This window comes from Podarcis cretensis (genome assembly GCF_951804945.1).
Source record: "Podarcis cretensis genome assembly, chromosome: 1".
In the NCBI taxonomy this organism is placed as follows: Eukaryota; Metazoa; Chordata; class Lepidosauria; order Squamata; family Lacertidae; genus Podarcis; species Podarcis cretensis.
Genome location: NC_137170.1, coordinates 123,599,027 through 123,623,480, shown reverse-complemented (window position 1 = coordinate 123,623,480; position 24,454 = coordinate 123,599,027). Strand labels below are relative to the sequence as shown.

At 45.4% G+C, this 24,454-nt stretch overlaps 1 protein-coding gene and 1 long non-coding RNA gene across 4 annotated transcripts in view; one reads left to right on the top strand and one right to left on the bottom strand.

Moving 5' to 3' along the window:
- MFSD6 (major facilitator superfamily domain containing 6) overlaps positions 1–4,750 on the bottom strand; it is a 46,573-nt gene extending 41,823 nt beyond the window's left edge. For all 3 annotated transcript variants that reach the window (XM_079977897.1, XM_079977899.1, XM_079977900.1), the window contains exon 1: positions 4,628–4,750. The gene's annotated coding sequence lies outside the window, so the exon portion shown is untranslated. The remainder of the gene's footprint in view (positions 1–4,627) is intronic.
- A 117-nt stretch (positions 4,751–4,867) lies between these two features.
- LOC307220531 lies at positions 4,868–10,357 on the top strand. Its single transcript, XR_013840903.1, has 3 exons — positions 4,868–5,000; positions 6,399–6,450; positions 9,285–10,357. It is a non-coding gene; the product is annotated as an uncharacterized lncRNA (long non-coding RNA).
- Positions 10,358–24,454: the final 14,097 nt, after the last annotated feature.

Sequence of the window (24,454 nt, the reverse complement as noted above, 5' to 3'; positions counted from 1 at the left end):
ATATTTTAACCAGAGACGTGAACTGGAATATAGGAAATATCCCTGGTGACAAATGCGACATATGTCACACCGGGTTGGATATATTTTACAATATTGCTGCTAGATTGTTTTCGCAGCCCACCTAGGCTTTGCATGGCATTTTACAGCATTGGTGTGAAATTAAAGTGAGAAACTTCTGGGAACTCGCAGGTGGGACTAGGTTATTTTCTTAACCACCAGTTTTCATCCTAAGGAAATGCTTCGAGCTAAATCAAGATAAGAAAAGCTCTTCCCAGCACATTAGGAAATACCTAGACGTTACAACACAGCCAATGGCGCTGCCTCTAGCATGACTGGATGGAACGATTATGCATGCAAAACTGCCAAGGGTTGAAGAGAAAGCTTGAGGGAAATTTTCCACCCTAAACAACAACCTAGAGCATAATCCAAGCAAAAGGCTCACATTATGAAGGGGTGCGAAAGAGGTAGATCAGAAATAAAAGCATCCATTTAAACCATTTAAAGGTTCAATTTAAACCAGCATTCGGTTTCCAACAGTGACGAACCAGTGTCAGAAGGCAGCCGGCAGCAAATCACACTGATCAAGTTGGAGTTTATTAGCAAGAACATGATCTGCAGAGACTGGGTGGAGTGTCAGGCCTAATGAGCACAGCAGTTCATCCCCAGTAGGTCTTGCCCCATGAAGCAGTTACAGATAGGTAGCCGTGTTGGTCTGCCATAGTCAAAACAAAATAAAAAAATTCCTTCCAGTAGCACCTTAAAGACCAAACTTAGTTGGTCTTTAAGGTGCTACTGGAAGGAATTTTTCCCCATGAAGCAGTTGCTGAGACTGAAAGTCCCCGCCCCCCCCCCCCCCGCCTAAAGCCGTCTAAATTTCCTCCTCTCTAGGGCTTTTTTGCAAGCAATCAGAGACTGTGCCTGCTAAAAGCCAACCTGTCCTCCACCCTTTTCATGCCTTTTCTGGTTCTGGGAGATCAGAGGGAAGGGAGACACCACGACTCTTCACCAGCCTGACTCATCTCTGCTTCTTGGCCTCTCTCCTCCCTCTTCAGCTTCTGCCTCCGATTCTGGACTTTTCTCTGCCACAGACTCTCCAAACTCACTAAGGCCTGTTACCTCTTCAGCTTCCAACATCTCCTCCCATTCTTCTCCCTCTTATCACATATCGTTGTCCCACCACCACATCCTGGGCTGTTAGGAAACACCCTGTTTCCCTCACCAAGCTACAATTCCCTGAATTCCCTGTGAAGAGGGGCTGATTGTTAAACCACTCTGAAAATTGCAGTGCTGTGAAGGGAACAGCACTCTCCTAACAAGTCACAGCACTCCTAAAAAACTACATCTCCCAGAATTCTTTTGGGGGAAAGCCAGGACTGCATCAGAGCACTTTAACTGAATGGTCCAGACAGTGTTAGAAACTGAGATACGAAAGCTAGGAGCTAAATGGCACCTTAAACCTAGCTTACAGGTGCAACAGCAGAATGCCTAGGCGCGTTTTTTTTTAAATAACAAAAATACAAAGCTGAAAATGAACTGCAGCTAAAATATTATGTTCATTTTTCAAATGGTCTAGCCCTTCCCCTGCCCTCCCCTAATATTCTTAAGAGGGTCTCTTCTCCAGTCAGCAGAGAGTAGCTAGAAGTGGGGAGGCAGAAAAGGGTCCTCTTTTCCTTCCACTCTGAAGTTTTAATCTGAAATCTTAGGCGCAGCACTGCGCCCAGAGCTCAGAAACTGCTCGCACTAATGAAATACCCTGTTTCAAAATGCACCCAGAACAATGTGAGTTTCGAACACTGGGTGCAGATGTGGCCTTAGCCTTCAGCAATGTAGGATGGGTGGTAGCTACTTCGGGAATAATATTTGGCGGAAAAACTGTCCATCGTTCCTCTTCAAAACTTTAGGCTACAGGTGGGGGATCTGTGACTCTCTAGGTATAGCTAGGATTCCAATTTCCTAGTGTTGTCTATTCCCAGTGCTTGCTTGGTCCCCTATCCCAAACGCATTCAGTAATTGCAATACAACAGGTAATGACAAAGAGATTCTCGTGTCTCTCCTTCAAGAAAAAACACCATTCAGCAAACATCCGGACTGAAATGCCAATTCAATGAAGTTGGAACCACAACACTCACAAATGTGAACTAACACGGCCAGTTTGGTCAGTCTTCCTAATCATTTTTAAAAAATATTATGTTAATTAAAAGAGATACAACCTCCCTTCAGCCTCATGTGCTTGTTTTCAAAACACAAATGACTCTAACCTATTGACTTCTGATGCCCTGCTGAGGGGCAGGGGGGAAGCCATTCAGCTTGTTAAAAATAAAACTCATTAGGGCCGACCTATTTGAACGTTACGGCAATAAAAACCGCTACAGTGGCTATTATGCAGCTAAAATAAAACCAGGGTGGGTGAGTGCGATAGTGAGAATGCAGGCAAAGTCCCATGAAAGTGTTTTACCTTTGTGCACAAAAGCCCTCCGATATTTTAGCTGCTTTCACAAGCAACAACACCACTTTTGCAAATGACACTGGTAACAGCAAGGATGACACACAGAGAGATGTTGTTTCCCTTTAGCAAATGCAAGCGCACGATTGGCTGCCTCTCTTTAACTAGCCCTCTCTTCCCATGTTAACAACCGCCCAGTTGCTTTTGCAACGTTTTCTCTTTCTACCGGCAATTACATTTGCGGAAGTCCCCCGGCAGGAAAACGCCGGCTCCCTGGCACATCACAAAAACAAACAGGAGTCGGGTTTATTAACAGCCCTGCTGTCCCTCAAACATCCAGAGGACCTGGTGGAGCAGTGGGAAATGATGCCCATCTGACCATCGTCTTGTTAAATAATTTAATTTTGGTACTCATTTAATGTTTTGTTTTTTCAATTCTCCCTATGCACTTAAAATTTAAGCACTTAACACAGAAGCAGAGGGCCAAGGATAACAGCAGCAGGAGCAGCAAGCCAGAATTCAGGCACATAGAGCTTGCATTATTATTATTATTATTTATTGTATCTGCATACCGCCCTTCATCCAAAGATCACAGGGCGGTTCACAACGGAAAAAGACAAAATGAGAACACAAATTGTACGTAGAGCGTAACGCCAGGACTGTACACACTTGACCTGGAGGCAGCTTCCACAGCACTCGGATGAGTTTTCCTTTTGAGGAGACAGTGGGCAGGCTTGATCCACTGACAGGAGCTTATTAACTCCTGTGTATGTCTGTGCATGTGAATTCAACCACTCTGCCCTGTGCTGCGTTCCCAGGACATATAGTGAGGCTTTCAACGCATGTCAAATTATTTTCTAAGGAACTTAAATAATGTCACAAACACCCATCACAGACACACCACCCACCCAGGGGTGACAACTTTAATAAAATATTGAGGATGCCCAGGTAAGCCATGCCCCACAGAATCAATCGCATGACACGGCGCATGTACCCTATTTGAACGGGAATGTCCATTAACTTTGGGGAGGCTGGTCCCCTCAAATATTTTAGGGGGGGGACAAAGACCTCTCAGGCCTTAGGGGCTGGCTCCTATGCACCCATCTTCCTTTCAAACCACAGCAACCAACTCCAGGGGGCTGTGGGTGCTTCACCACAATAATATATTTGGGGGGACTGGACCCCCCCAAAAAAAAGTAAATGGGAAAAGTTGCAGGCATCCACAATCTTCAGCATGGGGTGGCACCTATGTTCCAAATCCACAGAAGGAGCCCACCCGGACTATGCAGGAGTAACAATTTTGAGGAGATATGGAAGGTGTTTGTAGAATTTTGTACTGTTAAAAGGGAAAGGGGTCAAACCATCAAAAGGTGTTGAAATTTTGGGAGGTTGGATAGCTCCAATGGAATGGTCTCTCAGGGGTGGGGTGCACATTTTTATTCTTATTTATTTATTATTATTACTTTGTCAAAATAACAAAACAAAACAAAACAAAAAGGAGCCCGTCCTAGAGTTTGCCAGGGGTCCCTTATTGGAAGGTATGGCCTCCCCAGATTACTATTTCTCTTTCACACTGAGAGAGACACATACACATTCGGGTTCCTCCACTCCAAGCCTCTGCCATTCCAATAATAATAATAATAATAATAATAATAAACCACAGGAGCCAACTCCAAGGGGCTGTGGGTGCTCCACCAGCCACAATAATATATTTGTGGGGACTTGGCACCCCCACACCCCAAAAAAGTCAATGGGCAAAGTTGCAGGCATCCACAATCTTCGGCGTGGGATGGCACCAATGTTCCAAACCCACAGAAGGAGCCCACCCTAGAGTTTGCCAGGGGTCCCTTATGGGAAGGTATGGCCTCCCCAGATTAATATTTCTCTTTCGCACGGGGGGAGAGAGAGAGAGAGAGATTGATTCGGGTTCCTCGACGCCACGCCTCTGCCGTTCTAATAAAATAATAATAATAATAATAATAATAATAATAATAATAATAATAATAATAATAGCAGCAGCAGCAGCAGCAGGGGAGCAGCTCCACCCGCCAGCCCTTCCCTCAGCCTTTTGTTCCTTCTCCGCAAGGCGCGAGGGCAGCGCGCGCCTCTCCGCGCTCGCCTTCGCCTTCGCCGGGGAAGAGGAGGCGGAGAGGCGGGGAGGGGCGCGCGGAGGCAGAAACTCACCTCGGCTCCGCGAGGGGGGCGCTAGGCTCGCTAGGCGACTGCAGCTGGGGGTTGGGGCGGCGGCGGCGGCCCTGGCAGCCCTGGCGTCGGCGCCTCGAGTGCTGCTGCTGTTGCTGGACGGCGGCGGCGGCGGATGGCGAGCGTGGCGCACCATCTCCTGCTCGCCTCGGCGCGTCTGGCTGGCTGGCTGGCTGACCCCGGTCGCGCCCCAGAACACCGGCGCCCGGCAGGGCCCGCCTCCCCGGGCTGCTGCACGCTGATGCTGGAGGAGGAGGAGGAGGAGGAGGCTTCGCCGGCTGCCGGAGCACCGCCTCGTCCGCCCGTCTCTCGGGGGACCCGCCGGGGAGGAAAAGGCAGGACCCAGGCGCGCCAGGTGCAGCCCAGCCGCGCTCCGCCTTCGCCGCGCCGCGCCTCTTCCTTGCGCAGCTTTTCCTCCTCCTGCCGCTCTTCCTTACCTTCCTCTAGTCTAGAGTCTAGCGGCTCCTTCTTCTTCTTCGCCTTTTCCGGGTGTTTATAATATTTTTCATCCATCCAATTTCATGCACAAGGCCTTCTTTTTCCCCCAAATTTTTTTTATTAGTTTTCACAATATTATAAACAAACAAACAAACACACAAGACAAACAAACATAAATCATAGCCTTATTGGAAATTACAGTTATTAACTTGGTTAAGTGACTTCCTCGCTTCCCCTTGGTTGAATTTCATTGCATGTTCTTTTAACGGTTTTCCATATCCCAATTTTTATGAAATTTAACTTAAACATGCACAAGGCCTTCTTTGAAGGTATCACATCTCCACACTGGTTTATAAAGCTTTGCTTGTTGTCATGATTGACAACATAGTCCGACTCGGCGAGTGACCCACGAGCTGATGGGTGTTTGCAGCCCTTCAGATATGTAAAAAAGTATGCTTTTTTTCTAAAGGTATTGTGGAATACTGAACTTAAAAAAAAAAAAAACAGTACTTTATTAACATCTTTATTGAAAGTTCAAAAAGTACATAATGCACTAAGCATGGTGAGATGTAAATGAAAGGAAAAGAGAAACAGAAACAGGTTTTTTAAAACTGTTTTACAACTGTATTTTTACAAAAAGATATAAACGTAGAGGTTTGTGGAATTACAAAGGCTGCAAGGCCTCAAAAAGACAATAAAGTGAGTTTTTCTGTGGAATTCATTCCATAACTGGGAGGCCACCACCAAGGAGGAACTCCACTGGCAACATTTCTCAGATACATTAGCCCCTCCCCACGGAAGGTCTTAATGTGTGGAAACAGATGGTTCTTTGAGTATCCTAACCTGATCTAAACCATGAGTAAAGGTAAAGGGACTCCTGACCATTAGGTCGAGTCGTGGCCGACTCTGGGGTTGCGGCACTCATCTCGCTTTATTGGCTGAGGGAGCCGGCATACAGCTTCCAGGTCATGTGGCCAGCATGACTAAGCCGCTTCTGGTGAACCAGAGCAGCGCACGGAAACACCGTTTACCTTCCCGCCGGAGCGGTACCTATTGATCTACTCACACTTTGATGTGCTTTTGAACTGCTAGGTCGGCAGGAGCAGGGACCGAGCAACGGGAGCTCACCCCGTCGCAGGGATTCGAACTGCCGACCTTCTGATCGGCAAGTCCTAGGCTCTGTGGTTTAACCCTTAAACCATGAGTAGAATCATAGAATTGTAGAGTTGGAAGGGTTCCCAGGGGTCATCTAGTCCAACCCCCTGCAATGCAAGAATCTCAACACATGGTAATTTAAATGTTTCTTCTTTTTTAGTACTTCGCATTGGACCAAGAAAAGGACTGGGAGCTGTTGGCCTAGTAAAGAGGTAACATGTTTAAAACACAGAGCCCCTCAGTTAATCTAACAGTTGTGTTCCATAGTAAAAGAAGTTTCTGAACTGTTTTCAAAGGCAGCCCCACAACAGTGCACTACAGTAGTCTAATTTGGAGGTTACCAAGCCCAGATAGCTAACCCCAGGCTACGTTTGTCCAAGTGGGGATGCAGCTAAGGCCCAAAGTAAACATTTATTTGATTAGGCAGCATACAGCTACGTATCTAGATTTTTTCTGACTTAATTACAGGCAGAGGGGGGGGGGGGAATCCTTATCAGGAAGGCAGTGCGAGGGAAGAAGGGGAGGGCAATTGTTTCCCTTCCCACCTTACATGGCTAGAAGTTGACGGGATGAGATAGCCAAGAGAGACTTTCCCCTGAAGCTTCCAAGCTGCACACGGTGTGTGTGATCACGTTGGAGAGGTAATGACAGTTGGCTGATAATTAGAAGCACAAGGTGTCCGAGTGGTATCATTAAGTGAGAAAAAAATCCAGGCACATAGCTTCCGGGTTCTGTTTACTGAATGTTTGCATTCAAGGCTTCTGGTAACAAAAAAATGAATCAAGTCACACCTGCTCCCAAGCTGCAGATCTATTCTATGTAGTCCTATGTAGGATAGAATGAACACCACGTGCTTAGACAGACGAACCACCCACCCAGAATATATCAGTCTTGATTGGATACAGCTTCAGATTACTGGCTCTCATCCAGACTACAGCCTTCCCATTTCCCTGTGCCTGGAATTATGAAAGCAGGTGGCATGGAGGAATGTTTGGGTCCCCAATTTTATTCCCGTTATTATTATTATTATTATTATTATTATTATTATTATTATTATTTCCTCCACTTTTGAGCCATTTTAGGGGAACTGATGCTCATAACCATAGGGTTTTTGCGTTTGTTTTTTAAAAATGTTTTTTATTAAATTTTCTGTTTCACAATTTAGAAAATTCATTTAAACAACCTTAAAATATCAATGACTTCCCTTCTTCCCTTTCCATGGTTCATTTTGCATGGCATAAATCCCTGCATATTTTACAACTAAACCATTCAGTGTTCCTTTATTACTTCCATCAAAACTTATTTACACTGTTGAATCTATCTTAATGTTGCCAACGTTTTCGAGTGTACACAATTCCCCCCCCCCATATATTCAATAAACATTTTCCAGTCTTCTTTAAATATATGTTCTTCTTGTTCTCTTATTCTATAAATTAGATCCACAGGCTGCTGTGGTCTAAACCACTGAGCCTCATGGGCTTGCCGATCAGAAGATGGACGGTTCAAATCCCCTCAATGGGGTGAGCTCCCATTGCTCTGTCCCAGCTCCTGTCAACCTAGCAGTTTGAAAGCACACCAGTGCAGTGCTCGCTTCGGCAGCACATATACTAAAATTGGAACGATACAGAGAAGATTAGCATGGCCCCTGCGCAAGTATGACACGCAAATTCGTGAAGCATTCCATTTTTAAAAAAGAAAAAGAAAGAAAGCACACCAGTGCAAGTAGAAAAATAGGTACCGCTCTGGCGGGAAAGTGAATGGCGTTTCTGTGCGCTCTGGTTTCTGTCATGGTGTCCCATTGCGCCAGAAGCGGTTTAGTCCTGCTGGCCACATGACCCAGAAAGCTGTCTGCGGACAAACGCCGGCTCTCTCAGCCTGAAAGCGAGATGAGCACTGCACCCCATAGTCGCCTTTGACTGGACTTAACCGTCCAGGGGTCCTTTACCTTTAACCTATTCCATCAGTTTAAGTTCCCATTCTTCTTTGGTCGGAACCTCACTCGTTTTCCATTTTTGGGCTAACAAATCACGGGCCGCCGTAGTGGCATACATAAATAACCTTTTTTGACACCTGGGAATTTCCATCTGAATTATCCCCAACAAAAAGGACTCTGTTTTTTTTTTTGTTTTGTTTTTTTTTGGAAAGGTGCTTTTAAACATTTTTTTTCAATTTGTTATAAATAACCATAGAGTTGCTCCTCTCCCTGCATTTTCCCCTGCTCCTCGTTCAATACTAATAAAAAGTGTTTTTTCAATCTCATTTGTTCTTACTTCAATAAACACACTCCCATTTACTAGCATATTCCCACTACTGGTTTGGGAAGAAGCATGTGCACAATGTTGACCACAATCCGTATCTATCCTGTTGTTTCTTAGGAGGAAATGCTACATTTTTCTGCATTTCCCCCGAAACCAGCTTTGATTCGAATTGAGAAAATGATAGACCCATCTGCATTTTAAGACAGAAATGTGTAAAACCTTCTTATTCGATTAATCACGCTGCTTCTCACAAGTCCTTCTGTGGATAACATTTTTTTCAAAGCGATGCTACAAAAATAATGTTGTTGGTTTTGGTTTTTTTTAGTTTCCTTTTTACAGTGCTTCAAGGCTATTGCTGTTTTTGGATGGGATTCAGCCGCACACTGGCAAATTCAAGTTGCGCAATTAAAACTGATTTGAAGCTCTTGCACAACAACAACAACAACCCCCACCCAATTCACCCCAGACTTTTGCAATAAGGAAAGTGACAGGACAATGCACTGGAACGTGTGAGATGAACAATTGCTTAATCCAATGTTTATCTGTTTATCTACTTGCACTGGTGTGCTTTCGAACTGCTAGGTTGGCAGGAGCTGGGGCAGAGCCACGGGAGCTCACTCTGTCACACGGATTCAAACCGCCGACCTTATGATTGGCAAGCCCAAGAGACTCAGGGGTTTAGACCACAGCGCCACCCATGTCTCCGGAGAAGGCATGTGTACTGTACACATGCACACCGGAAGATAAAACACCTCATAACTTGTTTTTTCTCCCATTGTAAATCTCAGCCCATGGGCACTCAGACACCATCTTCTCAGTCCATTGGTGGAAGAAGTTGCAAAACGTCATAATACAATATACAGAGGGGTACCAGTAGGTCCTTAAAGATATGACTAGACTCGCTCTCTTTGCTGCTACAGACTAGCTCTTCTGGAATTTGTCTCTGAGGAAAGGCAGAGTTTGCTCTATTTGTGTAGCAAGGCAGAGACATCCACCCTTACAAAATAAACGTTGGGAGTGGCTTGGGTTGCCAAGGAAGGGTGGTTGCTGGTTCCTTGCCTAGGATGGTGGGTGGTGCTGTGAGAAGCAGAAAATAAGCTTTGTTTTCCTGGATAGGAAGTGGCTTTGTAATACTGGGTGGTACCGTCAAATGAAAGCTGTGCTACACAACTGTAGGTTGTACTCACACAGCATCAGCTACCAAGGGTGGTGCTCACATAGAAGCCCATATATCCCGTGAGACGGACAATACAATTGTTAATTCCTCCACCGGAACCTGAAATATATCTGTCCTTTGTAAATGTGAGGAGATGGCTCTGCAACAAGGATGGCTGGGGGGGAAATTGTAGTAGTCAAGGTGATGGCATTCTGTAAATCTTCAAATGCTTCAAATGTTAATGAAATATGAAGGCCAGTTGTTGTTGTTTTTTTAATAAAGAACTGGGTTGTACCAAACTCAGACAATTAAACGCCACATAAAGGATATTGTTTTGCCCATTGTAAATGTCATGTATTCAGTGGTTTGTGTTTGCCTGAGCTTGAGTCTGGACTAAGGATTCTGAGCTCTTGTGTTCCAATTTGATACATGATGTCCAGTCACAGAACATTTTAGGATTTGGGCCTCTGCCATTGGTCCTTGAACTCTGAGTTGTGATTTGCAGCTTGGAAGTTTAGACAGCCAGTCATGTTGGGAATGGGAGTGGCCCATGCTTTCAGGAATGTATATAAGCAGTTGCTTTGCCCCTGTTTCCCAGTTATGTAGTTCAATAAAGGTTCTTGCTGTTATCACCGTGTCTTGCCTAATGGGAACCCACCTACACTTCAGTAAACATATTTTTATCATACAGAAAGGTGACTTAGCTGCGTAGACGTCATACATTTAAAGCACATTGCTTTCTCCAATAAATCATGGGAACTGCAATTTACAGAGCTATACAGAGCTAAAGAATTCGACACCACTCTTAAAATACAGTTCCCATTATTTGGGGGCGGGAGGGTGTGGTTTGAATGTGCTTTAAATGTATTGTGTGTGTAAACAGGAAGAATTCTACTCCTGGCTTTTCTCACTGCAGACCCTCTTTGCCATTTCTCTTTAGTTGCTCTTACCAGCTCATAGAGCTTACTCCGTATTTCCATGCAAGAGAGGCTCAGGAGGAAGGCTGTGGGAAGGTGGCCGGGGTCAGAGCTAGTGTGTGTTGGCAGAACTGCGTAGGAGACTGCTCTCTACTTCATTTAGCTCAAATCAGTCCTGTTCATTATTCATGCCATTGGCATTAAATTAGCAGGTGGCACTGTGGTCTAAACCTCTGAGCCTCTTGGGCTTGCTGATCAGAAGGTCAGCAGTTTGAATCCCCTCAACAGGGTTAGCACCCATTGCTCTGTCCCAGCTCCTGCCAACCTAGCAGTTCAAAAGCACACCAATGCAAGTAGATAAATAGGTACTGCTCCGGTGGGAAGGTAAACGGCGTTTTCGTGTGCTCTGTTTCCGTCACGGTGTCCCGTTGCACCAGAAGTGGTTTAATCATGCTGGCCACATGACTTGGAAAGCTGTCTGTGAACAAACGCCAGCTCCCTTAGCATGAAAGCAAGATGAGCGCTGCAACCCCATAGTCGCCTTTGCCTGGACTTAACCGTTATATGAACAACAACCTTCTTTGGGTATATTTTCTTTCTTCTGAAAATGGCCACTTGATGTGGAAATCTGTGGTGTAGAAAGAGGGTGTTTAACCCTTTCCACATCAAAATCCCCCCTTAAGCTGCTATGATTAGCCCAGCCGTTGCTTCTTCCAAATGATCCATGGAGTTGTAGTTTGGTGCCGGTGTTTAGTTCTCTCTGGCTCAGCTTCCAAGAAATACTGTTCTCCCCAAAAAGCTATTGTGGGGGTGGGGCTAAATTAAGCAGCAGCTTCAGGGGAGCTATTTCAGCAGGGAAAGGGTTAAAGAGCTGCACCCCACCCCCCAGTCCTCCAACTTGTCCTCTGCTATAGCAGGTTGCTTTTTTTGCAAAGCCACAAAATCTGTCACAGATCGCTAAGGCTGCACATCGTTTGGTCCTTAGAGAAGTCTGAAATTCAGATTCGATCCTTGTATGAGACAGTTGCATATTCCTGCATTGCAGGATTTTGGACTACATTCTCCTCAAGGTCCCTTCCACCTCTACAATTCTGTATGATATAAACTTGTAGATACGGCTTCAGAACGCAAGCTTCCTGGTGTCAAAAGCAGAAAATGCCTTTTGAAATATTAATTCGGTCTTATTGATTAAATCTTTAATGGATGTCCCGGTTTATAATTATAGAAGCAAAGCGAGAGTTGCCACGAACCTCGGATTATGACATCAATGAATGACTCACAGTGCAATCCAGTGCTTGGATCCTCAGTCAGTCATCCCCATTGAGTTTTACGATGAGGCTTACTTCCTGGTAAGTGGAGGAGGTAGGACTGCAGCCTCAGTTACTTTTGGTTTGCTAGCTAGCGGGCAGAAACACTGGAAGAAAAATGGACATGTTTGTGGGAGGAATAAGCATTTGCCGGTTCATTTGCCTGATCCACATCATATAAACCAGCAATTATTTAACCTGGAGGTGTTCAAAATGCCTTCATAGTGATTGCAAAAGTCCATCTTGCACTACAAAGAGGCACTGAAGCCATTCAGGATTTTTCCTTCGGAAAAAACTTGAGGACACCTTCCACTTGAAAAAAATGGGCAGCAGGACCAGCATCAAAGGTCAGCATGGCTGGGCATCTCCCAGGGATCGCACCACCCTGGACCTGCTCCTCCTCTTGTTCACCTGCCCCTTAGCTCTCTATCCCAGACAACAGTGGCAATGCGAAGGAAGTTCAGTAGGTGCCACTTCCTGCCTGGCAAGTAAGCCAGTGGGAGTGATGCTGAGCCAGTAGCAAGCGACAAGGGCAGTGAGGAGGAGGCAGACTCACCCAAGGGTAAAGGGCTATGGAGAGTGTCTTGACCAAGGGCTGCCCAAAACCTGGAGCAAACATTGATGAGCAGGCTGTCCTGATGCGGGACGTGGGTGGCGCTCTGATCTAAACCATTGAGCCTCTTGAGCTTGCCAATCAGAAGATCGACAGTTCAAATCCCCGCGACGCAGTGAGTTTGCGTTGCTCTGTCCCAGCTCCTGCCAACCTAGCAGTTCGAAAGCACACCAGTGCAAGTAGATAAATAGGTACCACTGTGGTGGGAAGGTAAATGGCATTTCCATGCGCTCTTTTTTCCGTCACGGTGTCCCGTTGCACCAGAAGCGGTTTAGTCATGCTGGCCACATGACCCACAAAGATATCTGTGGACAAACGCCAGCTCCCTCGGCCTGAAAGTGAGATGAGCGCCGCAACCCTATAGTTGCCTTTGTCTGGACCTAACCGTCCAGGGGTCCTTTTTACCTTTACCTAATCCAGGCAGGAATGTGCTTTAAACGTGTGTTGAGCACACAACAAAATTTCACTAGTTAAAATCTAACACTTAAATATTTTAACTGTTAAATTTGGCTGCCACCTTTTCCCCACTGGCAGGGCTTCTGTGCTATATATATGATATATATATATATATATATATATATATATATATATATATATATATAATGCCGTTTATTTATTTTTGTAACCAGGAATGATTTTCCCATTGAATTTATCCAGTATCTAGGAATATAGATCAGTGGCTGGCGTAAGCGAAAGTTAGTAACGGGTGGAACTTTGAAAAAGGGAAGAATTTGTCAACTGTAAGGGCATACGATATAATAATAATAATAATAATAATAATAATAATAATAATAATAATAAATTTTATTTATTTCCCGCCCTCCCTGGCCAGAACCAGGCTCAGGGCAGATAACAACACAATGACTGGAGGCAAAGGAATACATCTCTTTAAAATATTTTAAAGGAAAACGTATTGTAAAGGAGACATTGTGACAAACGGAATTCTGCAAGTGAACAGGACTCAAACAACAAATTATTTTGAAACCCAGATTAAGGAGGAGTATTTTGAGGGCACATGGGTTATTACTAACATTAAATCAGAAATAACGTAAATTTATGGGGCAGTGGAATAAGGACGATTAGGGCACAATATTTGGAAAACCGGATTCTCGCCTCCATTTGTTTCACATTCCAAAAAAAGCTGAATATAAAGGAATGTAAAGATTGCATTTAATCCCATAGAGGATAAAAACAGATGAATTGCTGGAAAGCTGTTAAAAGGCCCAGCAGCTCAGTAGAGAAAAGGTTGGCAACCCTGTTTTTAAGTTGGGGCTTCGTTTTAGGGCACCTGTTTCCCCAACCATTTCAGCAATTGTGCTAATCCTAGATACCATCAGAAAAGATCCTATTTCCAGAATACAATGCAACTTTAGAACCTGCCTAGCTAGTTACTGAAATGAAAACACTCCAGACAGACAAAATGTAAACAAGGCAGAAACAGGCTATTTTTGGTTAAGCGGGTTTTTCCCCCTGACCTAACTTTTTAAATTAGGTTGCTGAATTATAGCTAGAAGGTGGGCTGCTCTTCCTTTGTTCCTACAAAAACACATTTGACTCTCAGTGGGAAAGAAACAGGACTACGTCCTTTGACATAATTTCAGTGCCTATACAGTTATACCTTGGTTGACGAACGCCTTGCTACTCGAATTTTGGTTTTGGAAAGGACTTCCGGAACGGATTAAGTTTGAGAACCAAGGTACCACTATATTTTCGTATAGGTTGCGCCCATTGATTTATAAAAGTAGCATTGCTTCCTGGAAATATTGGACATTTTCCTGCATGTCATGTGCTGAGAAGGTAACAAACCTGATCTGTGCACGGCATATTATTACTAACTTCTGCCCTTAGAGAGGGCATCCATATTCTACTTTAACTAAAAGGGCATAGGGTGGAATTACATCCTTTGTATTTGTACGGAGGATTTGCTCCACAGGCCTGCATAAGTCACCTGCCTCTGGGCTTTTGTTTTTGTCTGTGAAATGGGGATGGGAAAAGACTCATCACAATGTGGTCGACTGTACTGGAAGCCTAATCCATTATTGGCTTTAGCTACCGCTTGCATTGGAAAGACAAAAGGGAACCTCTCCTTAAATGGGGATGCAGATCAATTTACACATAGCCCGTTGATGCTAGAAATTATCATTAGGGACAGATGTTTATTTTGAACGCAGGAACGTACAGTATTGTAGGAGATCACAGTCAGTGTTACCTGTTAATTACTTATCCTAGGCCAGGGGTGTCCAAACTTTTTTCAAAGAGGAGCAGATTTGATGAAGTGAACATGTATGAGGGCCAACCAAAGTTACAGTGGTACCTCAGGTTAAGTACATAATTCGTTCCAGAGGTCCGTAATTAACCTGAAACTGTTCTTAACCTGAAGCACCACTTTAGCTAATGGGGCCTCCCGCTGCTGCAGTGCCGCCGGAGCACGATTTCTGTTTTCATCCTGAAGCAAAGTTCTTAACCTGAATCACTATTTATGGGTTAGCGGAGTCTGTAACCTGAAGCGTATGTAACCTGAAGCGTATGTAACCTGAGGTACCACTGTACTGAGCTTTTTTTAGGATTGAAGTTGTTGAGCTTTTGGGTGGGGGGGATTTTACTACCCCAGAAAATAAACTGCCATACAATTTTAGCGCAAAGTTGTTGAGCTTTTTTTAAAAAAATTACCCCAAAGTTGTTGAGGCCGGATTAAACTGACCGGCTGGCCGGATTACACCCCAGAAACAGACTTTAGACATGCCAGTCCTAGGCCATGCTTCTGTACTTTTTAATCACAGCCTCACATGGAGAAATGTAGAAGGTGAAGCTTTTCCTGGCATGGAAATAAAATTTGGGGCATAGAATTAGAGGGCGCCACAAGGAAATTGGTGACCATGTTGGGTAAGCAACTTGCCTACAACATCAGAGCATTTATTTAACGGATGATATATTTACAGGTAAGGGACGGTTTTATACCTGGAGATTCTAGAGTGGCCAGCTGCAAAGGAAAGCAGGCCTCCTGTACATGTAATCATTATGTAACTAGAAGAGGGAATTTGTCAGTTTATTTGCAGCTTTTCATACTCCTACAATGGCTAAAATGTCGCTGACAATCTGTAAATCAGTGCCCAGTGCAGGCAGAGTGACCAGGGACAACAAAGAATACAATGTCTGTACTCTTCATAGCTATGGAAAAGGGGGGAATTTCATCAGATTATCAGCATTTTATGACAGGGTTACTGTTCCTCCCTCCATTGGTTCCTGCAGGTGTGCCTCATGCAGACATTAGCAAGGAGTGGGGAACCCGCCATCATCCAGATTTTGTTGGACTACGACTCCCATCATCGCTGTCCATTGGCCACGTAGTCCCAACAACGTCCAGTAGGAGGTCCTCCATCCAAGCAGCAGAGGAAGAGTATTTATTTGTTGTATTATCTACCACATTTATGCAGTGGCGTAGCGTGGGTTGTCAGCACCCGGGGCAAGGCAAGTAATTTGTGCCCCCTAACCCGTGGATTAGGGACGCAGGTGGCGCTGTGGGTTAAAGCCTCAGTGCCTAGGACTTGCCGATCGAAAGGTCGGCGGTTCGAATCCCTGCGGCGGGGTGCGCTCCCGCTGCTCGGTCCCAGCGCCTGCCAACCTAGCAGTTCGAAAGCACCTCCGGGTGCAAGTAGATAAATAGGGACCGCTTACCAGCGGGAAGGTAAACGGCGTTTCCGTGTGCGACTCTGGCTCGCCAGAGCAGCGATGTCACGCTGGCCACGTGACCCGGAAGTGTCTCCGGACAGCGCTGGCCCCTGGCCTCTTAAGTGAGATGGGCGCACAACCCCAGAGTCTGTCAAGACTGGCCCGTACGGGCAGGGGTACCTTTACCTTTACCTTTAACCCGTGGATTTGCGCCCCCTAACCCATGGATTTGCGCCCCCTAACCCTAACCCCCAGATGTTGTGCCCGGTGCGGCTGGGCCCCCCCCCGCACCCCCCAGGCTACGCCACTGCATTTATGTTAAGCTTACCAAATTTTTTTCAAAGAATCCAGGGACACTTTAAAAAAGAGAGAGAGAGAGAATATATTTTTTAAAAGTTATTTAAAAATATCAAGAAGTAATATCTTCTCTTCTGTGGTCTTCTCTGTCACATGGCCTTCCTCTGGGCCCCGGCCTGCTTTCTTGGGGTGCTAGCCGCTGTGGAGTAGGCTGGGATCGGGCCTGGGCTCAGCCATGTGTCCTTGCCCTCCTACCTCTCCTCCTGAGTGGCAGCAGCGGCGCTGCAAGGTCGGAGCTCTCCTCTTTTTTCTCCTTCCTCTTCCTCTCTCTTCCTTCTCCTTCTCCTCTCCTCCTTCTCCCTGCGTCGGCTACGGGGTTGTCGTAGCCCCTGAGAGCCGCTGGGCAGTTGGCCGGGAGCTCTTGTGCCTGGCTCGATTTGGGTCGCAGGGGGGTGTCAATAGTTCCCCCAGTTGACACGCCGGGCATCCCCGGTTCCCCCTTGGCAGTGGCAGCGGCAGCAGCAGTCTCAGCAGCCAGGAGCCAGCCTGGTAGCGCAGTTTGCTCTGGCTGGCTTCAGGAGCTGCTCGCTGCTGTGGCACCCACAATTTTGCCTCACCAGAAGTCCCCATGTGATGTGCCTTGTGCCGTTGAACCAATCACGCAACATTCATTCCCTAATAATAAATCTACAACACTTAAAATATAAATCCGGGGACATTAAATGAAATCCGGGGACATTCCGGGGACAGATTTTGTCCGGGGACAGATTTGTAAACCCGGGGACTGTCCCCGGGAAACGGGGACATCTGGTAACCATAATTTATGTGGCACTCCTTGTGGGATAGACCGTGCTTTTGCCTGCTATGCCTCAGCAATCTGGAAGAGTCGATCAAGAGCTGTCAGGATAATCTTGTTCAAAACACACACACACAGAGATGGCAGGAGAACGTCCTGTGTGATTTATTTTATTTAGTAAATTTATATACCGCCCCTCCTCCGTAAGTCTCAGGGCAGTTCACAACATAAAAACACAGAATATACAATAAAAACAGGAACAAAAGAAACCACAAACCAATAACACCCACTGCCTTCACACTTGCTTTCTGTAGCATGTATATGAGGCAATTATAAATGATTAGTACTAATTTTCCTATGAAATGTGTTTCTCAACCTTAAGGTGAATAAGGTTATTTTTCCCAAGGTGAAGTCTGTCTCCTAAGAGGCCATGGATTTGTTAATTCACTGTTTACCTAATGCAGACTAATACACAAAAGACAGGACATACTATTTGGCAGGCATATTATTGGACAATAAAGCCATATTTACTGGCAACATGCAGGTTACCTGCAGATTAAAGGGCTCATTAATTAAAACTGCAAATGGGATAAAAGGTTGTTGCTAAATAAATAAGGTAAAAGGTAAAGGACCCCTGGACAGTTAAGTCCAGTCGAAGGCGACTATGGGGTGCAGCGCTTATGTTACTTTTCAGGCTGAGGGAGCTGGCTTTTGTTCACAGACAGCTTTTCCGGACCATGTCGCCAGCATGACTAAACCGCTTCTGGCAGAAGGGGACACCGTGACGAGTGCCAAGCGCATGGAAACGCTGTTTACCTTCCCGCCACAATGGTACCTGTTTATCTACTTGCACTGGCGTGCTTTCGAACTGCTAGGTTCGAAATGGTACCTGTTTATCTACTTGCACTGGTGTGCTTTCGAACTGCTAGGTTGGCAGGAGCTGGGACAGAACAACAGGAGCTCACCCCATCACACAGATTCAAACTGCCCACCTTCGGATCGGCAAGCCCAAGAGGCTCAGTGGTTTAGACCACAGTGCCATCCATGTCCCTGCTAAGCAAATAAGTAGCTGGCTTGTTATGTGGCTTTTCAGTTAAAACCAATCTAGCCGAACAGGACTGAGAACAATTTTGATGGTAAAAGTAGAAAATTGCAATATAAACCAGTAAGCTTTGAAAAGTTCCCTGTTGGGACTCAAGGCAGCTTACAAAGAAAACCAAGAACCGCTAAAAACATGGAAACATCAACCATTAAAATAGAATACAGTGGTACCTTGGGCTACAGACGCTTCAGGTTACAGACTCCACTAACCCAGAAATAGTACCCTGGGTTAAGAACTTTGCTTCAGGATGAGAACAGAATCCCGCTGTGGCGGTGTGGCGGCAGCGAGAGGCCCCAATGCTGAAGGCAAGAGAACTTACTCTAAGCATGACCAAGTCCGGCTCCTCCAACTCACAACTTCTAAGTTTACACCTAGCACAAAGTAATTTTGTTAGACCTGGGCACTGCAGCAAATCTGTTCTGTTTTAAATCCTTACTTTTTAATACATACAAATTATGCAGGCACTTAGGATAATTATTGAATCTTTCTGTCCTCTGGCCAGTCCTGCTTTTCTGCTCCCAAACACATGTCAGTCTCAATTAATCAATGTGGAAAATTACGCAGAACACATGCAGAGCTGAAATGTGAAAGGATACATCTCTCTCCATCCACGGCTCTCTAAAGAAATATAAAATAGCATTGGGTTTAATTTCTGCTTTCTGTGTCTTAAATATCTCTCATCTGCATGAACTTTTTGAAATATGAAAGGATAGTCGCTAAAACGTGCTTTTCCCCAGTCTCAAAAAGAGAGGACTTTAAAGGCTGCAGGCCCTGTACCCAATTGCTTAAGAGCAAGCCCAATTGGGACTTATTCCTAAGAGGACATGCATTATAAGTATCCCATCTCTATGCAAATCTGAAACATTATGAGCAACTGGGCTAATAATAATAATAATAATAATAATAATAATAATAATAATAAAATTTATTTATACCCCACCCTCCCCAGCCAGAGCCGGGCTCAGGGCAGCTAACACCAGTAAAATTACAATAAAAACATAATGGGGGGACGGACCTAAAACCCCAATTTAAAATACAGGTTAAAATGCAATTTAAAATGCAGCCTCATTTTAAAAGTAGCCCATAGATCAAAACAGTAAGGGGAGGGAAACATATGGGTCAGACTAAGTCCAAACCAAAGGGACGCAGGTGGCGCTGTGGGTTAAAGCCTCAGCGCCTAGGGCTTGCCGATCGAAAGGTCGGCGGTTTGAATCCCTGCGGCGGGGTGCGCTCCCGCTGCTCGGTCCCAGCGCCTGCCAACCTAGCAGTTCGAAAGCACCTCCGGGTGCAAGTAGATAAATAGGGACCGCTTACCAGCGGGAAGGTAAACGGCGTTTCCGTGTGCGGCTCTGGCTCTGGCTCTGGCTCTGGCCAGAGCAGCGATGTCACGCTGGCCACGTGACCCGGAAGTGTCTCCGGACAGCGCTGGCCCCTGGCCTCTTAAGTGAGATGGGCGCACAACCCCAGAGTCTGTCAAGACTGGCCCGTACGGGCAGGGGTACCTTTACCTTTTACCTTAAGTCCAAACCAAAGGCCAGGCGGAACAGCTCTGTGTTGCAGGCCCTGCGGAAAGATGTCAAGTCCCGCAGGACCTTAGTCTCTTGTGACAGAGCAAACCCCACCAAGTTGGCGCCAGTACTGAAAAGGCCCTGGCCCTATTTGAGACTAATCTAACCACCTTGTGACTTGGGACCTCCAAAGTGTTGTCATTTGTGGACCTTAAGGTCCTCCGCGGGGTATACCAGGAGAGGCGGTCCTGTAGATCCGTGGGTCCTAGGCTGCATAGAGCTTTAAAAGTCAAAACCAGCACCTTAAACCTGACCCTGTACTCCACTGGGAGCCAGTGCAGCTGGTAAAGCACTGGATGAAAGTGATCCCATGGCAAGGACCCCGTAAGGAGCATTCTGCACCCGCTGGAGTTTCTGGGTCAGCTTCAAGGGCAGTCCCACGTAAAGCTGCAATCCCGTCCCTGGTTGCCAGAGATAAAGTCCCATTCAAGTTATTGGATTTCATAGTATGCATAGGGCTTGCCTGCGACATTGCAACAAATTGATTTATGGCTCTCCGTAATAATAAACCTCCATTGTTCCTGAAGCTCCAATCCTAGGCAAACATATCTGGGAGTAAGCCCCAGTTGAATGCAGCGGGACTCCTTTCTGAGTAAACATGCATAAGGTTGCGGTGTCAGGTGTTGTTATGTGTATTCACTTGGGAGTTGGCACCAGCGAGTTCAGCGGGACTTCTGTTGCGTCAATGTGCAGAGAATCTTACTGTAAGGAGAGTTCGTTTTCCAACTCGCCTTATGCTGTTCTTTATAGCTCTTCCCACACACCCTTCAACAATCTGTGGCTTTGTTTACAGAGAAAAGGGAGTGTGAGCCACTTCCGGTGGCTTGCTTGCTTGCCTGGGGTTTGGTTTTGGGATTATTATTATTTGCTTGGCCCCATTTTTGATTCGGAACACAGGGGCTCAGAATCCTTAGTCCAGACTCAAGCTCAGGCAAACACAGACCACTGAATACATAACAGGTGTGGTTCAGGGACACATTCCAGCCAGGCAAAATCACTTCAGGGGTTGCATAAGTTCAGGGCTGGTGGGGAGGGCAGCTCAGGGAAGAGTACTAAAATCCAACTAGGGCTGTGAAATCCAAAACCTGCTCCTTTTCCCAGCTCTCCTTGCTCGTGCTAAGCAAACCTGGTTTCGGACTCTTCTAACTCCGCAGGGTTGTGGTGACCCTGGGTACATTTCCAAGAGAGCTTTAGACAAAAAGCATCCTAATTGTTCATCAGTGTGCATTTATGCCTATCGGTGACCAGCTAATGTCAAGCAAGCCAAGATTGAGAGAGAGAGAGAGAGGCTTTGCAGCCTAGAACCGTATGAGTCAGAATACAGCGGCTGCTGTTCCGAAATGCTACCAGGCTAAAGTCGGGCAAAGATCCAGGAACAGGATGCTGCAAGGCAGGGTGTGACAGAAATTCTGCCACTCAAAATTAGCAAAAATAAATAAATATCTGCGTACATTCCTTCCCTTAATCAAAAGAATCATTGTTGGGTTTGTTCGTGATTACATTTAGAACCCTCTCTTCCTCCGAGGAACTCAAAGCTGCAGAGTTCTCCCCATCGCCATTTTATCTTCAGAACAATCCTGTGAGGTAGATTAGGCAAAGAGAATGTGTCTTACCCAGGCTGGGTGGGGATTTTAACTCTGGTCTCCCAGGTCCGAGTCCAGCGCTCTAACCACTGCACCACACTGGTCTTCCTCACTTGTTCCTTCCTCTCTTCCCAATTCCTGTTTCTGTTGTGTAAAAAGAAAAGAAAAATAAATATATATTTTTTAAAAAATAGTATTAAAAAGGAAGGAAGGTTGTTTACTGCACTGTTCACAAATGTGTAACTATTGCATAACTATGTGTAGCTATGAGCTATGTGTAGCTATGAGTGGTTAGAGTGTCGGACTCCAACCAGGGCCATGCAGCTCACGGGGTAACCTCGGGTCAGTCACTCATTCTTAGCATAACCTACCTCACAGAGTTGTTGTGGAGATTAAATGTGAAGGGGGAGAACCATGTAACCCACCTTGAGCTCCAAGGAGAAGAAAGGAGGGATTTAAATGCAATAAATTAATTAATATGGCTTCAAAGATGACCATTCCTTAAATATAAATGTGGATTATTTATAACAGGTAGGGAATCTGTGGTCCTCCACTTTTAACATTTGAGGGGTGGGGGAGGTACCAGTACTGTGTACCCTTGAGAACCAGGGGACGCGGGTGGCGCTGTGGTCTAAACCCCTGAGCCTCTTGGGCTTGCCGATCGGAAGGTCGTCGGTTCGCATCCCCGCAATGGGGTGAGCTCCTGTTGCTCTGTCCCTGCTCCTGCCAACCTAGCAGTTCGAAAGCAGACCAGTGCAAGTAGATAAATGGGTACTGCTGCAGCGGGAAGGTAAACAGCGTTTCCGTGCGCTCTGGCTTCCGTCACAGTGTCCCGTTGTGCCAGAAGCAGTTTAGTCATTGCTGGCCACATGACCAGGAAAGCTGTCTGCAGACAAACGCTGGCTCCCTCAGCCTGAAAGCGAGATGAGCACCGCAACCCCATAGTCGTCTTTGACTGAGGTTGCGGTAAAGGTACTTTTTTTACCCATGAGTACCCCCAGAAAAAAAATTCACTGCTGACCATATAGGCCAGATCAAGGCTGGGGAGGGAAGTTGTCTCCCCTTTATCTAATATAGTGGTACCTCGGGTTACGAACTTAATTTGTTCCGGAGGTCCGTTCTTAACCCGAAACCGTTCTTAACCTGAGGCGCGCTTTTGCTAATGCGGCCTCCTGTTGCCGGCGTGCCACTGGCGTGCGATTTCTGTTCTCACCCTGGGGCAAAGTTCTCAACCCGAGGTACTACTTCCAGGTTAGCGGAGTTTGTAACCCTAAGTGTTTGTAACCTGAGGTATCACTGTACATTGTCTAGCCTCAGGGTCTTCATACCAGCTACCATGGGAGACTCATTAACAGTAGAATCCTTTTCTGACACAAGTTTTGCTTCAGCTGTACAACTGATAATCTGAGAATGATAAAAGAAAGCTAGCAGTGGCTGTGTTGAATTCTACCAAAGGGATTCCAAATGAGCCAGATGGAGGAGCTCTGTTTTTAAGGGAAGAACAAGGTTGCCATCTGGGGTCTGCCGTGAGCATTTCCGAGACATAACAGCTGTTCGAGGTTTTAATCGAGCAGAAGTTTAGGATGTAGGTTCTGATTTTGATTCTTCTTCCCGGCATGTAGATACTCATTTGGAAGGTGCAATTTTGTGCCCCAGATGGGTAAAATAAATATCAGAACCACATAGCTAACAAAATTTTATGGGAATAGGACCAGCTGTGTAGAAGTGAGGCTGTAATACGGGATGTTGCCTTGCAGTGTTTTGTCCTTCGATTTCACAGCCTGTTCCAGAGAGAGTCATTAGGACTTTGCAGGTCCAGCCCCAGGAACTATTTAGTAGGGTGTTGCAGGGTTCAATCTCTCTTATGCTAACTAACATTTAGATGAAGTCGCTGGGCTAGATTCTCCAGACGATTGAAGTGTGTCATCATGAACGTTCCAGTATAGCATGCCCAACCCTATTAAAAACAAATTTAAATTTCTCTCTCCTATTTTTCTTTTTACAATGTTTCTACAACAAAAATTAAATCTAAACAAAAACCAACCTTCTCTTCGACTTCCCTCCCCTCTGCAGTTTCTTATTTACTGCACAACCAATTCCAACCTATTTGTGAATTTAATCTTTTTACTCTCTGTAAGTTTTTGGTTTTTTACTGCTTGTGTTTATGTCAATCCTGCCAATGTTTTTGATTGTTTACAATTTGTCTACATATATTAAACAATTTCCCCGCCGTCTGTTAAAAAAGGTCTCTCATCTTGATCTCTTATTCTTTTGTTAAGTTTCAACATCACTGCATATTCCATCAGTTTTAATTGCCAATCTTCTTTCGTTGGGACGGTTTCTTATTTCCATCTTTGGTATAGAATTCAAATGAGACATTTGATGGTACTTCTTGATAAGGCAATATGGGAGTCATCTATTCTGAATGGATTATTATGCAGCACTTGAAAGCTTTTCAGTTTAGCTTTTTTCACATATAGGTTTTCAGGGGATGTGTGATTTAGGAGAGCTGCTGAATTCTGATGATGTGCTGTGGATAGGAGTGCTTTTTTCCAGCTCAGGCCGGTATGCTAACTACACTCTTCGTTTGATAAGAGATTGGCACATCCAATTTTGCCGCCTGAGTTGAAACAGGAGTGTGCCCCTCCTGCCACCAACACCCCACCGCTTACTGGGGTTGTGCGAGAGAGGTCTGCAAGATCTCACTCATCGGGGAGCTGCTTCTTCTGGTGCTCTGCCTCATCCCCACCATATATAGGTTAATAGCTGAAAATCCCCATAAAACCCTATTCATGCGTATCATACAACCTATGTCAGCCATTAGCAACAGTTATTAATAGTACACAGATGTACTGTATGGTTTTTAATCTCTGTGTAGAAGCCAGCAGCACTGGACGCATTTCATTAAAAGATATATTAATACAATAAAAGCATTTATGTTCTCTGGTGT